Source organism: Felis catus, chromosome A1 (genome assembly GCF_018350175.1).
Source record: "Felis catus isolate Fca126 chromosome A1, F.catus_Fca126_mat1.0, whole genome shotgun sequence".
NCBI classification, from domain to species: domain Eukaryota; kingdom Metazoa; phylum Chordata; class Mammalia; order Carnivora; family Felidae; genus Felis; species Felis catus.
In genome coordinates, this window is record NC_058368.1 from 169825235 (window position 1) to 169837933 (window position 12699).

The 12699-nt window shown below is 40.8% G+C and overlaps 1 long non-coding RNA gene across 2 annotated transcripts in view; it reads left to right on the plus strand.

Moving 5' to 3' along the window:
* Positions 1 to 12699, plus strand: part of LOC123379297 — a 136181-nt gene that overhangs the window by 95406 nt on the left and 28076 nt on the right. The window contains exon 5 of one of the 2 annotated variants that reach the window (XR_006583592.1): positions 2458 to 2598. The exons of the other annotated variant lie outside the window; for it this stretch is intronic. This is a non-coding gene — a long non-coding RNA (uncharacterized LOC123379297). The remainder of the gene's footprint in view (positions 1 to 2457; positions 2599 to 12699) is intronic. 2 annotated transcript variants of the gene reach the window in all.

The following is a 12699-nucleotide window of genomic DNA, read 5'->3' on the forward strand; positions in this document are numbered from 1 at the left end:
TAGGAATAAGTGTTTAAGCCAAAGTGCTTAGAATCAAGTAGAAGAGACCAGAATGATATATGTGAAACAAAGAAAAACATATGATGCATATACTCATAAGGCATGCAGAGATATTCTAATAATACTGGCCAGTATTTTTTTTTTAATGGAGAAAGAACTGGGGTTGGTATAATGCAGGCAGCTTCACAAAGACAGTATGACCTGTACACCCAAAGGGGATAGAATTTATTCAAATGTAAAGGAGTAAGAAGAGTCAACATATTTTACTATGGAAACAACTGTTTTGTTTTCCTTCTTATTTTCTGCTTCCTTAAAAGGATCCAACCCATTCTAAGGGAATGCACTTCACTGCACACACCCCACCAACAGGGACAGAATGCAAATATTTTCCCTCACCTCAGGGGAGTGTTTGAAAACACTCTCTTGGAAAGGAAACTAATTTATTTGGTTGCTAATTATTTTGGCTCTGGTTTTAATGAGCCATCCACTGTAAGAGATAAAGAGGATAATAAGACTTTCTCTCCCTCTCTCTGCCTCTCTCAATGTCTCTCTGTCTCTCTCTCTTTGGTAAAGTGATTAAAAGAGTATGGACACGTATCATGTAGTGTTTAAGATCATGGACCTTCTTTTAGGTCCTTTTCATAGTCATAAAAAGAAAAGACCTTTTCTTTTTCATAAAAAGAAAAGAAAAGAAAAGAAAAGAAAAGGTCTTTTCTTTTTATGAAAGAATGGGCATATTGTTTATCCTTTCTGTGCCTTAGAATCCTCATCCATAAAATGAGAATAATAATAGTTCCTATCTCGAAGGGTTGTAGTGTGGATTTAAACAGCGGTGTTGTATTATTGTTGTTATTATTTATTGTTATATTATTATTAGCCTAGAACCCTGCAAAGGAATAGGAAATCGATGGTGTGGACAGATGGGACCACAGAGCCTTCCAGATGATTCCAGGGAAATTGCCTAGGAAGTGTGTGTGTGGGCTGGGGGGAGGGGGAAGGATAGCCTGGCCATGAGACAAAGTGTTGCCTGGAGAGTGTCTAAAGAAGAGCTCCATGGAGAACACTGTGTTTGTTCCCAATCAAGCAGATTGCTCCCCAACAGCCAACTGGCTTATCTGTGTCTAGTAAAGAATCTACTTTTGCCATCACCCACAACCCAGTCAGTTGATCCTGCAACCCCTGAGGGAAGGAATATTATCACATCTGCTATTTTTTTTTTTTTATCAATGTTGTCTTTGTCACTTGGTAGTCCAACAGAAGCAAAGGCCATTAGTACCCTTAGAATTGGGTATATCAAATTAACCTAAGGTGGACAACCGTGAACCCTAGGAAACAAAAAACATGGTAAGAAAACCAGCAAACAAGCAAAAAAACCCAGAACACTTGTTTCAAAAGGGGGTCCCCTGGATATGAAAGCATTGGTATTGGAGAGATTCTTCCAACTTGTATGCCTAGGGTGCCTGCATTGGACAAATTTGAGACCCCTGATCTGGCATAGTATTTAGTGATACCTCCTGTTATAAATAGCAGTCTTAAAGTCACAGAAGGATCCATTTTTTAAGGACAACTTGTTCCATGGAAGAAGTTCCTCAGACAAGTAATCCGGAGTAGAGCTACGCAGTGTGGTCCTTGGATCACATCAGTATCACCTGGGATCTTATGACATGTAGAATCTCTGCTTCTACTTCAGCCCTACTGAATCAGAATCTCCCTTTACAAGGTCCTGGGAGATTCATGTGCACATTCATATTTGGGAAGCTCTGGTCTCTTGGACTCAGATGGGTGATACATCTTTTTACAGTATCTACCTCATCACCCTGGGGTAGCAAAGCATTGGTAAGAGACTCTGATTGATCCTTTTCAAAATTTCAAGGAAAAATATCCCCAGAAAGCAGAGATAGAGATAATGCTAATAAGCATGGCAATTACAAACACATCCTCTTTTTTGAATTAGCAATAGAAGAAATATCCAAAGAAATGTGTGCAGTTCTTCATTTTAAGACCTTTTAAGCCCTCAGATGACTTGAAGTGAAAGATGCCTCTGGAATGCACCATAACACTTAGATGCCTTAGAAATTTAGATCAAAGGTGAGAGTCATCAAAGTTTTTGTGGCCTCAAAGGCAAAAAGACAGCACTTCTGAGATACAAGAGTTGTGTTGAGACGGGTTTTGTCCCTTTGTGAGTCTTTATGAGGAAGAGTGCTTCTTGAGCCTTGGAACCCTCGAGACCTGCCAATTTGAGAGGAAGAGGTGGCATTTCCCTTTAAGCTACAGGTTGCATTCTGTTCAGATCCTCAAGCATCAAGGTCAGGCCTTGTTCAGAATAACTGAATGCTAATTGCCTCGCTGAGAATTAATGTGCATTATCTTGTTTACACCAATGTTCTGCTGGCAGTTTGTAAATCATTCTCTCCAGCAGGCTCTGACACAGATTTGAAGTTTGTTTCTGTTTTATAGGAGTTGGGTTCATCTCTAGCTATGCTAGAGGGTTAGAAAAATTAGATGAATGAGCCAGGGGAGACCTCTTCCCTGCACACTTCCGCATCATGAATGATCGTCACAATTGACAGGGATTGTGGAGACTGCATTTAGCTCCAGGTAAGAAACAGACTGGCTGTGTAATTACGCTAACACTTTCCAGGGAGATTTTTGTTTTGTTCTGTTTTGTTTTTTTTACCTTTGCTATATGTATACAGGCTCGTGCTTGCTTGTGCATCCCCTTGGCGACTAAACAACACACACACACACACACACACACACACACACACACACACACACAAATAGCCACAGACTGACTGGCACACTCATAAAGACCATCAAGGTGACCTCGGTGATTTGTATGGCTACCCCTTGCCATGGTCCATTTCTCAATGCAGTGGGCAGTCTTCCAAATACACAGCAGCTCTGTGCAGCAATCACTTCAACTTCGTGGAAACCCCAAGCAGGAGATACGCAGTTCCCCTCCATTTTGCTCTGCTTTTGGTCTAGATTTTGTATCCCACTGTTGTTTATTTTTCTTGCCACTCACTGGACATGTAATTTTGGGGAAATCACTGTGCCTCCATTTCCTTATCTATACAATTAAAGGGTGGTCCTTATTTAGTGCTGGCTGGCCAGGATTTCATGCTTTTTCCTTTGATTCTGGGAGCAAGATGGTTGCCAGCACTCAAGCTCCTCATCATAGACCTGAAGCTTGAGAGAGAGAGAGAGAGAGAGAGAGAAGAGAAGAGAGAGAGAGAGGGAGAGGAAGCTGCAGTGCTAGGGGGAAATGATTCAGAGAGGCTTTGCTTGCCAGTCCAGATCGGCCTCTGACCTTTGGCAAGTCTCGTGGATCTTCAATTTTCTCATCTGTAAAATGGAGATAAATACCCTGGCTTGCCTCCCCTGTGGGGCTGTGATGAGAGAGTATACTGCACTCTGGAAAGTGCCATACAGTGCAGAAGGTAGCATGTTTCCAGGTTTGTCTCATCGGTCCTTTTCGGCAGGGAGAGAGCATCAAGTGGTCCCAGCCCCTGAGGCTCCTCAGCCACCGCTATAGTGCTCAGCTCAGGCCATATGGCAGAACCCTGTAGAGATAACATTCCCTGCCTGCCCTGAGTATCACCTTATCAGAATTTCTAGGGGAAAGTCTCAAGCATATGAAATGGATGTGAAGTCATATTTGAAAACTGCTGATCTGGAGACAGGGAAGACTTAACTACTTTCTTGATCTCAAATTTTAATATTTATTGTATATGACAGACATATATTCATACGTCTGATGCCTGAAACATAGTCTGGACAGGACAGAGCTTATGGGGGGGGGGGCTATTCAGCTGTAGCCTTCTGTTTAAGCCTGTCAAATACACCTGCTAGTCTTGATTCATGGTTTTCTTTCCCATATATTAAATGGAAGAAATCTCTGACACTATTGTTGAAAATGAACTTCTGAGAACTGTATATCCTTTGGGAATGAGGCATGGTTCAACATGAACTATATTTAGCCCTCTCTGAGTCCTCTTTTAAACATTAACTAGGGCACAGTTGAACTTTATCTTTTGCCCTTTGGAGCACCGGTAGTAGAGGATGATAAGAAAAGGGGAAAAGGAAGTTGAGGAGCAGCACAAATAGCTTTCTACTTAGATAGTTTCATCACCAGTTAGAATCTGTTTGGAGCTGACACTAGTTAGGTTCTCTGCCTAAGGAACAGCTGTGGGATGAGTATGTGGAGTTTATGCAAATGGCTTCACAAGTGACAAAAAGGCTTAGGCTTGGTCCTTCCCTTCATTCTTTGATCCAGTTCCACCGTGACTGGGAATAAACTCAAGCTAGATATTTCAAAGCCACGGTCCCAGGCAGGTGCCATTAAGGACCTCAGAGGAGGTGGCAGGGGTGGAGGTATGGGGGAAAAAAATAACCCCATCTAAAATACATGATTCAAAATTAAAGAAGCAAAGCAAATTCTCAGGAGGTAGACTTTTTGTCTTTATTTGTCTCACTTTAGTTTTCCAGTGAAATGAGATAAGAACATCTGTCTCCTGCTAAATAGGAGCTGCGTTCTTTCAGGTAAGAATGATAATGCTGGGGGAACGCGTTTTTGCAAACTTGCCTTAATCTATTTCTGGGGTAATGGACTTTCACAGCAGCCTCAAGTGCTGCTGTTAATAGCTTCTTGCTTCTTCCAGCAGAAATGCACTAGAGCTGTTTTCAGATGTGTGTTCACTTTGAGGAAAAGAACAACACAACCAGAGAGAGAGAGAGAGAGAGAAATAAAGAACAAGAAATTACCTCAGTGCATGTTCCTGCCACTCTAACCAGCAGTACTGGTTACTACATGGAAAAAGTTACTTTCTCCATGACTGAAAAACATTTAGGGCACAGGGTTGGAGTTTGGGCTCCAACTCTGGATATTTCCCTGGCTGCTTCAATACAGTGAGCTTTGGACTCCAGGGAGAAAGTCTAAAAATACTAGAGCCTATTTGTTCAAAAGCAAGTACCAAAGATGGAAAGGGCCTGCTTTTGCCTTAAAGGAAGAAAGGAATATAAAATCTTAATGTTTTCATTGTTAAACTCTAAATCAAAGTCAGACCTTGGAATACTGTTGTTTTTATTTTAATGGGCAATGCGAAGACACAGTAACACAAATTCGAATAGCACAAAAGGAAATATACTATAAAGTTACTCTCCCTTCCAACCCTACCCACCAATGCTCTGGTTCCTTTCCCTGAGGCCACCCCTGATCCTAGTTTCTTGTGGATCCTTCCAGGGATCTTCTCTGCATATTGAGGGAGTGTGTGTGTGTGTGTGTGTGTGTGTGTGTGTGTGTGTGTACATCAACAGAGCTCCCTCTCCCTCCATTTAACATGAATACTTGCATCATGCACACACTCTCCTGCACCCTTGCCTTTTTCACTTTAAAAGATGTCTTAGGCATCAGGTCATAGAGACCAGTCTTCTTCACTTTAATAGCTCTACAGAGGCCCACTGAGGTGTGTATCATAATTCATTTAACCAGCTCCCTACTGGTAGGGATTTAGGCTCTTGTGATTCATTTGCCACTACAGTGTTGGAATGAGTATTTTTATACCTTAAAGTGTAAAATATATTTGAATCGTAAACTGACATAATGTAAATTGAATCTTATGTCTCTCTCTTCTGTAGTTGCAAGTTTCTCCCAGGCCTGACAGAAAACTTTAGCAGACTTAGTTGTATTTTACTTTTGAAATATTAACCATAGGTCAGAGTGCAGTGCTGATTTCTGGTTGTGAGATTTCCCTCTGATTTAGTTTAGCTGGTACCAACCTAGCCAGGGAAGACAGAGTGTGAGCTTTTTCCACACAGGTACCAGTTCAGTTACTGAGCAAATAAGACCCTGTCTGCTACAATGGTGAGGTCACAAAAGTCATCTTAACAGCCTGAGGAAATCAATTCCAACAATAGTCTAGGAACCACCTCTGACTCAGGGCTTTCTGGAGGCATAGAATTTCTGCCTCTGCATTGATAAGGTCATACATATGTATGCACCAGAACTCAGGCCTCCCTGGGGCTCTGGTTTTCAACTCTGAATAAATAGAAACTGGGACACATTGGAATGAGACTGAAGGCTCTGGGAATATTGGAGCTTTGTACTTTTATTTTTTAAATAGCACGTATGTTTGGGGGATGGATAAAAAAGGATCCAGCCTTGTAGGGATGGGGAGGTAATCCTTCCACCCATCAGATGCAGGGCCATGCAAAGATAACCAATGTCGTCTGTAGAAGCTAGAAGCTTCCTATTCAGGGTAGAATTGCTAGAGGATTTGTCCTTTGATTTGTTCTTTGATAAAGGAAAAGGAAAACAATACCGAGGAAGGGGGCAGGCAGTACCTAGGTAGTGAAAACAACATGGGTTGAGAGTTAGATTCCCTGTACTTTAATTCAAGCACTGCACAATTTCAGTTAGGACCAAGTCAGAAAGCCCAAGTCTTTTTACTTGACTGAAAAAATGAACCGTATTTGTTCTACAGATTGTCTTGATGCTGGTGTAAGAAGCATCGGGGTACCTAGTCTCTCTTCACCTTTCAAGCTTTTGTTTGCTTTGTGTTGGCTTTATTCTCAGGCTCCAAATGGTGCACAGTGGCTGCGAGCAGCTTCTGTCCTGAATCTTCCCAGGCTCTAGGCTGCCAGACAGAAAACCTTATTTTCCCCTAAGAGTTTAAACAGAAGTTCCAGATGGCCAAGGGTCTAAGGTCAGAGTGCTCTTACCAAGTGCATGGGAGAATGGATACTGGGTGCCCTTGTATCCACACAAATTCACAGATGCCCCAGCCTGCCACTAGTAGGCATATGGCTATGGCTCACGTAATTTCTTATTGTCGAACTTTGCTTGTTTGTAAAATGTGGTCAAACTTGATCATCTTTGTGAATTCCTCTAGTTCTAAGTTTATTTCCTATCTTCTTCACAGCCTTGGCTTTTTTACGTTTATTGAGCATTTATTCTAGACAGGCATTCTTCTCATTCCTATTCTTGACTGATTGTATTTTACTATGTATAAGAAACAGATATGTATCTAAGAACATAATATATATCTTTGAATAGAGGTAACTATAAAGAGCAACAGGAACACATAGCAGAGAACATTTAATTCATTTGTGATCATAACATTTGAATCCGGTTTGAAACTTGCCTAGACTTCAACAAGTCTGTGGTGCCAACATTAGGAGGCTGGATGCATGGATTACAGGGTGAAGTTGGAATTTATGGCAAGGGGAAAAGTGCAGTGGTAAATTCAGCCATACTTACATATTGACTTACTAGAGTCATCTACCCTCTTCCTTCTGGTAGTGCCCAAAGAGGGTTGAGGACAATATAAAGATAGATCAGAAGGCACTAATCAAATAAAGAGTGGAAAAGCATGATTTCAGAGCATGTAACAGGGAACTGAGTTAGGAAATAAATGCTGAAGGATAATTTAGGCTATCCTATGACTACCCTAAAATTATTATTTTATTAAGAGATTGTCAAAGAACAAAAGAAATCTAATTTCATTAAGCCAAACTAAACCATGCCACCACCATCACACCAGGAAAAACACAGCGACTTACATGAAGTTGGAAATCACTTGACAGAGGAGATTGGATTTTTTTTCCCCCTAAAATCTTGAAACCTAGGAGAGTCTCCCTTGTGATGGATTGTGTGTTCATACCTGAAGTCAGAGGAATAAATTAGAAGATATCTTAAAGCCCTAGGGTCCTCACATTCTGATAGTTGGTTTTACCTCAATAGTTGTTCTATGAAGTGACTTTACCCCCAAATGAAAAATTACTGCTACATAGTAGTTCATGCTGATTGGGACACATGGGCCAAGGAACTATTTTAAAGAATACAAAGAGAATTCCATTCTGTCTAAATTGGGGTGGAAAATCACAACCAAAATTATCAGAAAAAAAAAAAAAAACACATTTATGTTCTCCTTGAAAATCTTGTTGAGAATGCCAGAAGGCATCCCAGGGAGGCTTACTGCAAAGACAGGAACTGTGGGAAAGGAGGGAGTTAGTCAGGGATGAAAGATTGGTTCTTCCTACTCTGACCTCCCTTTCTAATCCACTTCTTCTCTCAAGCACATTCTTAAGAGAATTCCCTTTTCTAGGGAGAATTAATTGCAGTTTTATTTAGGAATAAGAGAGTGTTTTACTTTACCCTTTAAATTTCCTTCTAGGACTATTATGATTCCATTAGAATGCCTTAGGTATTCAGTAGTGTCAGGATACTAAATATGTGTTCTTGGTTCTAACACAAAAAGCAGAAAAAAAATGTTTCAAAGAGAAGAAAAAGAAGGAAAAAAAAGAAAGTCATTCCTATTCAATGTTTTCTTTACACAGGAATAAAAATATTTAGCATTGTAGTGATTTTCACACTGAAGATGAATGTCAGTTTACTGCAAAGATGTGAATTAATTCTTGAAGTAAAGTCTAATACCCAAAGTAAATTTTTGAATGCATCTTAGGAAAAGCATGCTGTACTAGGCACTATGGAGAATGTTAAAGACATATTCACCATGTCAGGGGGCTTCTGGACTAATGGGAGATAAGATTTAGATTGATGTAGGTACATTATGCTAAGAGACTTCCTCCAAGGTGGGGGGGGGGGGGAATCCATCAGGATTAATTCTAAAGATGGAAGTGAAATTTTCTATGGACCCTGAAACAAGTACAGATTTTCTGACAAGAGGGAAGGGGAGGGGAGGGTTTCAAGGCGGAAGGAACATCATGAGCAAAGGGAGGTGGGAAGCAAAAGGGGCAACAGGTGTATCAGTTTGACTGGAACAACAGGTTACACACAGAGTAGGTGCAGCTTACAAGGACTTGACTAGTAGTAAGGAAGGAATAGCAAAAAGCTATGTAGAAATCTCTGGTTTACCTTTGGGGTTGGAAAGGGACTGACCCAGCAGGAAGTATGGACTGGCCTTTGTGCTGAGCCCTTGCTGCTACACTATCGTGCTGCACTGTGGTAGGAATTGCTGGAAAGACTATGAAGGAGTTAAAGGGAGAAGGGAAAATGCTTTCTGGGATCATCAGGGTTCTTAAATTTGAGGCACGTTCTAATAATTGTTTGGTCTTTCACGTCATTTTCTTCCTCCAGACCAAATTCCTACTCAAGCTGCCAACATCAGCTCCCATTCTTCTCCTGTATGATAGGAATCGTTTCCTTTCATTTAGTATAATCTGTATCACGTGCTGACATGTGATCACCTGACTCTCAAACCAGCCTTACCAAGTATGTATTATTATCTCCATTGTAGAGCCAAGCAGAATGGTACTCACAGAATTTAAGCAGCTGTCCTCAAAGAATATGGGCACTAAGGGTCAGAGCCCGAACTCAAACTTCCCAGGCATGTGAGTGATCCACTTTGAAGAGGATCCTACATGCAGTCACACTGTTAGATGAACAGAGCCCCTCCTGACACATGACTGAAACCTCGTGAGAGAACCCAAATAAGAAGCCAAGTCCTGACTGGATTCCTGACAAAAAGCAGCAGTGAGAGAGAAAAAATAACTGTCTTTGTTTAAAGCTGCATGAACTATCTTAAGGGTCCCAGTCAGGCATCTTCCCTCAATCCTGTTTTTGTCCAGTAGGTTCACAAAGTGCCCATTGTGTTAGGGTGAGACGTTACCTTTACTCTCAGCAACACGGCTTTCCTCTCACCAAGGCTGACTGGGCTGCAGAGAGCCCACTGCTGAGAGCCCAACATGTCCACAGCAGACCAACACTTAAGCTCCTGTGACAGCACAGTACTCCAGGGGAATCAGTTAGCTGAGCACATAGGACCACTTCCATCGTGGGAGAGAGACATGTTGTTCTGGTTAGGAAGGACATTTACTCTTTTGGGCACTGATTTGCTTTCCCTGCCAGAACTACCATTCATTGCCTTAAGGCATGTCTTATTTACTGTCATGGTGCATTAGTTTTCAGTGTTGCATAACAAATTACCACAAACTTATTGACTTAAAACAACACACATTTATTATCTCACGGTTTCCAAGGGTCAAGATCGTAGGCATTGCTTATCTTGATTCTCTGCTGTCTCAACAGCCTGCAAAGTGTAGTCTGTCAGTGTTTCCATCTGGAGGTTCAGCTAGGGAAGAATCTGCTTCTAGTCTCATTTGGCTTATTACTGGCTGTCATTCCGGAGAATGATCTCAGGTTGTAGAGGTTACATGCAGTTCCTTACCATGTGACTCACTCTAGAGGCAGTTCAAAATATGACTATTTACTTGTCAAGGCCAACGGGAGGATCTCTTTCTCCAGTATGTAAGATAAATCTTACATAATGAAATATGATACTGAGAATAATATCCCATCACCTTTGTCATATCTGCAAAGTCCTTTTTGCCATGGAAGGTAATGTATTTATAGGTTCTGGAATTAGAATGTGGGCATGTTTGGGTAGCTATTATAGAGTTGCTCTAAGGCTTAAAAGAACATATATCAGTCAGAGGTCTTTGTAAGGAAGTATACAAAACCAAGATATGTTTTTATCATTAGGATAACTGGAATTCTATTTTAATAAAAATTACATTAGAATAATACATTGTAGGACTAATAAAAACAGGTCAAAATATTTACCACTAGATTCTGTGGATTTCTTCAACCTATTACAGCTTGTCACAGAAATAAATGCAATTTTGTAAAAAAAATGAGTCATTGATTTTTTTTAATTAGAATAAATATGCTAAATAATACCTATATATATGTATGTATATATATAAAACATAGCTATATATATCATATGTATATATATATATAACACAACATATTACATATAATTGAAAATCAGTGACTTCTTAAAGTTTTATTTATTTTGAGAGACACACACACAGAGAGAGAGAGAGAGAGAGAGAGGCAGACAGAGAAAGAGAGTCCCAAGCAGGCTCTGCCTGATGTGGGGCTCCAACCCATGAACCATGAGGTTATGACTTGAGCTGAAATCAAGAGTCTGATGCTCAACCAACTGAGCCACCCTGGTGCCCTCCCCTTTTTTAAGTTTATTTTTGAGAGAGAGAGAGAGCAAGGGAGGGGAAGAGAGAGAATTGCAAGTAGGCTCCCTGCTATCAGCACAGAGCCTGATGTGGTCCTCAATTCCACAGACTGTGAGAGCATGACCTAAAACTGAGAGTGAGATGCATAACTGACTGAACCACTCAGGCACCCTGAAAAGCGGTGACATTTTTACTCAAAGTTTGGCTTCTCCAAACTAAAAAGATTGCTTTCTTAAACTTTTATTTCCTTTTGTTTGGCATTATTAGTTTTGATACATATAATTTTATTAGGGGGAATTGAATGTAATAAGCTAGTGCATCCAAAAGTACACGTGTAGATTAAAGACTGCATGTGAAAAAGAGCAGAGCAGCACAGGAAGGCACGCTGCAGATTGTAGGATGTGTGCTTTTGTGACCCCAGATGGAATTTGGTCAAAGGCACACAGGAAGTTGCTAGGATTGAACTGTGCAGGCCTTTTTGCTGATTGCTTTCACTGCAGGCCCCACCCTGTGTTACCAATACCAGAAGGGGAACAAGACTCATGGAAACAAAGTCAATATTAATCGAGAGCAAATCAACTTCTGTAGGAGCTTCATCTTGGAGAAGGTAGTTTGGAGGGAAGTTGAGAAAAGATTGTGCAGCTTAAAAGGATGTGATAAAGCAGGAAGAAATTGACCCAATTTCCTCTTTATTGAAGCGACCTACCCTAACACAACAGGCATCGTGTTTCTGGAACACTGATGCTCAACGGAGAGTGTGAGTTGGCATTTTACATTCTGTGCTTCAGTAAAGGTGCTTGTCTTTTACCAAATGTGCACACCTTGGGCCACCATTGCAGATTTCTAAAATTTGTAGAAGGCAAGTATATCTCAAGTGCCACTCTTTTGGAGAAGAGGCAGTATGTGCAGATAGAGTCCCTCCTCTCCCCTAGATAACCGTAAACGCACAGTAACATTATTAACCTTTTGATGCCAGATTTTTCTTAATTGAGTTTATGTTCATGGGTGACCGACATCCTTCTTCACCCACCCTTTTTGTTTTTATTCAACCCCGAGTCTCTGAGTGGTCTGGAAAACGAAGTGCTCTTTTGAGCATGTAATCTTGCCTGGAATACTCAAAGCAGCATGCACTTGCAGCCCCAGCAGCTAGGCATTAAGAACTCCTCTGACTGAGACTGAATAGAATGAGAAACTGAGAGGAGTCTCTTTGGACTTGGGGCTTTTAACTCTCAAGAGCAAGAAAATTTGATTTTGAAGTTTAATTTTTTTGGACTTGAATGTTTTTGGACTTAAACTTGCAAGTAAATTTAATCTCTGATCTTTTCTCTCTGGGAATTTGATAATAGGAAGGGGTTTATATTAAATCTTGGTACATCTCTAGGTTGGCATTTAATTATTTGAGTATCTTCATGTTGTCATCTAATCTCACTGCAGGATTTATGACATGCTGTTTTGGGTAATGTTGCTGGAACTAACTTGAAAACCGACATAGAGAAGAGAAAGACTTTTATTTTCAGCCTTGATTACAGAATGGAATTGGTTAATTATTGCTCCTTTCTGACCAGTTCCAAAATACACTGGAGTCAAATCTAAGCTGTCCACAGTTGTCCCAAGATAATACATAAAAGAGCAGTGAGTGGCCTTAGGAGAGTGGTCTGTTGAAGATGCGAGCAAGGCTCTGCCCTGAAGGCTTGCTCTTCT